This window comes from Trichosurus vulpecula, chromosome 1 (genome assembly GCF_011100635.1).
Source record: "Trichosurus vulpecula isolate mTriVul1 chromosome 1, mTriVul1.pri, whole genome shotgun sequence".
Lineage (NCBI taxonomy): Eukaryota > Metazoa > Chordata > Mammalia > Diprotodontia > Phalangeridae > Trichosurus > Trichosurus vulpecula.
The window spans coordinates 516,459,837-516,463,241 of record NC_050573.1 but is presented as its reverse complement, the minus strand read 5'-3'; the positions used below and the strand labels follow the sequence as shown (position 1 = coordinate 516,463,241).

The 3,405-nt window shown below is 38.4% G+C and overlaps 1 pseudogene; it reads left to right on the top strand.

Moving 5' to 3' along the window:
* Positions 1-233: 233 nt before the first annotated feature.
* LOC118841032 lies at positions 234-1,114 on the top strand (annotated as a pseudogene).
* Positions 1,115-3,405: the final 2,291 nt, after the last annotated feature.

Genomic DNA, 3,405 nt, shown 5'->3' with positions numbered 1-3,405 from the left:
TGTTACCTTCACTGACACAGAATGTTTAATTGATGATGCTGCAAAGAATCAAGTTGCAATGAACCACCAACACAGTTTTTGATATCAGTCATCTGACTGGTTGCAGAGTTGATAATGCAGTTGTACAGTCAGATATGAAGCATTGGTCTTTTCCGGTGGTGAATGATGCTGGCAGGCCTAAGGGCCAAGTGAAGTACAAAGGGGAGACCAAAAATTTCTATCTAGAAGTATCTTCTATGGTCTTGACCAAGATGAAAGAAATTGCTGGAGCTTACCTTGGGAAGACAGTCACAAATGCTGTGGTCAGAGTACCAGCCTATTTTAAAGATTCCCAATGTCAGGTAACTAAAGATGCTGGAACCATTGCTGGTCTCAATGTGCTCCAAATCATCAGTGAGCTAATTGCTGCTGCTATTGCCTATGGCTTGGACAAAAAGTTTGGTAGCGAGAGAGATGTATTGATTTTTGGCCTTAGAGGTGGTACTTTTGATGTCTCCACTCTTACCATTGAAGGTGGCATTTTTAAGGTCCAATTCACAGCTGCGGACACCCACTTGGGTAGAGAGGACTTTGACAAGTGAATGGTGAACCATTTCTTTGCTGAGTTCAAGTAAAAGGACAAGAAGGACATTGATGAGACTAAGAGGTCTGTTTGCCACCTTTGCACCACTTGTGAACATGCGAAGTGTACCCTCTCTTTCAGTACCCAGGCCAGTATTGAGATTGACTCCCTCTATAAAGGTATTGACTCCTATACATCAATCACCCAAGCCCGTTTTGAAGAGCTGGATGCTGATCTTTTCCACAGCACACTGGACCCTGTGGAAAAGGCCACAATAGATGCCTAGCTAGATAAATCACAGATTCATGATATTGTCCTGGTGGGTGGTTCCAGGCTGCCATTTTGTCTGGAGATAAATCTGAGAACGTGCAGGATTTGCTGCTTTTGTATGTCACTCCTCTTTCCCTTGAAATTGAAACTGTTGGTGATGTTATGACTGTTCTGATCAAACATAATTGCACCGTCCCCACCAAGCAAACCCAGACCTTTCCCACATATTCAGACAACCAATCTGGTATGCTTATTCAGTTTATGAAGATGAGAGAGCAATGACAAAGGATAACCCTGCTTGGCAAATTTGAGCTCACAGGACTCCCCCCAGCACCCAGGGGTGCATGTGGCAGCAATGTGATTTATGTGGCCTACCTACAAGCATAGAAATTTACATAAATGCTTTAGTAAACAAAGCCAAGCTACTACAGAGCTCTCACCAAAATGGTAAATCAAAATATATTGTCTATTGTTTCAATAAAAACCTAAGTTTGGAGAGCCTGATATGTAAGAATCCCCACTGACTGCACATGGACTTAGTTTTATAATTTAATGTTATATGTGTTTTACAGTATTTTTATTTTTTGTTAAATATTTCCCAATTACATTTAAATCTGGTTTGAACTTCACTGGGGAGTGTCATAGGCAGAGTGTTGGACACCTCTGGCCCAGAGCACTTAAGAGGCTATGACTTATCTAAGGTCAAACAGCCAATAAGTGTCAGAGGGAGTACTTCAACTCAGATATTTTTGTCTTTAGAGCTGTCTCTAAGCACTAAGTTAAGCTGCTTCTCATTAAGGGAGAAAAATGTTGGAACTCTTTTTTTTTTTTTTACCTTATTATGTAAGATCCTCCCATGTTTTGGTATAATGAAAAGAATTATTTGATTTTGTGTTTGTTGCACATAAGGGAAGTATGTTTGTCATTCCTCCAACTGCAAACATTCTTCCAAGTTGTGGGAAAAAAACCACAACAACAAAAAAGACAATTAGTGAGACTACATGGGCCAGCAGAAAAAAATGTTTACATATATAGAAGTAATCACTATTCTAAAGTGGTTATGAAGCATATTCTAAAAGCATAAAGTATTCTCCAGACAAAAACAATTTTTTCAACTGTTATGATACTAAAGCCTTCACAAAATGCTGTCTCTAAACCCAATGGTTTTAAGTCAAAGCACTGGATTTGGAGTCAAGAGGACCTGGGCTAACATTCCAACTTTGCTGCTTAATAGTTGTGTGACCTTGGACAAGTTAGTTGATGACTCTCCTGGCCTCAGTTTTCTCATCTGCAAAATAAGTGAATTGCTTTGGGTTATCTGGAAGAGTCCTTTTAAGCTATAAATCGTGCAATGCAGTGATCATATTACCTGGACTAGAAGTGAGATAAGAGATGTGTAAACTGGTATTAATTAAATTGTCTCTGGAGGAGCAGTTTACAATGAACAGTAGAGGATGACTAAGGAAACATGCAACTGAAATGCCGCTCTTTTTTAAGCTGATAGACCATGGGCAAATCACTTACCAAGAGAGGTTATGACTTACAAAGCACTTTGTAAATATACAATATAACTGAGAAGCATCTACTTTGAAAGAAAAAATACATGTGCAAAAAACAAGATGCCAGAAGTAATTAATTTGTCATGATAGGCTTATATCGATGAGCTAAAGTGAACAACTATCTGACTGTGTAATAAGAGAACAATTAATATACTTCAGATCACCATAAATTTTGAGGGGAGGTAAACAAGAGAAGAAATACTAAAATTTAAAACTTTTGCTGCCTTCTTACTTCTCCCGAACTGAGAAATAAACATTAGACTGGAGACTTGTCATGATACCACCTATTGAGTTAATTACAAAAAGGGCAAAGAAAGAGTAATTTTTTTTTTAAAGTGACCTGCTCTTCTCTGGCAAACTCAACTTTAGATAGCTGAGGAACAGCCTTTTCATTGGGCAATGAAGCACTCAGGAGATGTAGTGATCCTGCCTTAAGTATAAATCAGTTGATTAGTGGCAAGCTTAAGAAGAGTTTCTACTAGCCTTTTTTCTTTAAAGGAACACTTCCCTAGTTACTGAGTAGCTTAAATAAGAGTAGGTGTGCTTGCTCTATTTTCTTTTATGTGTTATCTTCTTTCAGTACAATGTAAATTCCTTGAGGGCAGGGAATGTCTTTTTTGTTTGTTCCTTTGTGTTTATCCAATATCTTTCTTTTTGCTTGTATTTATTCAATACTTCAGCAGCTAGGAGGTTTAGTGGATAGAGCATCAGGCCTAGAGTCAGGAAAACCTAAGTACAAATCTTGTCTCAGTAGTTGTGACTCTGCTATAACTTGTTGAATCTTTTGTAAGCTTGTCACAATTTTCCCTGACCAATTACTGTTAGAACAACAAGATTGGTTACTGATAGCACAAACCATAATAAGAATATCTAAAACTGGTAAAAGCAAGGACTTGCTTTAGCTCTCCCCCAAATCCTTCCAAGCACCTGTAAAAAATGACTCTAAACAAATGACAGAGTGAAACAAGTCTCTAGCCCAAGAAGGCCTGGATGGTTGCTGGGAAGGGTCTATAG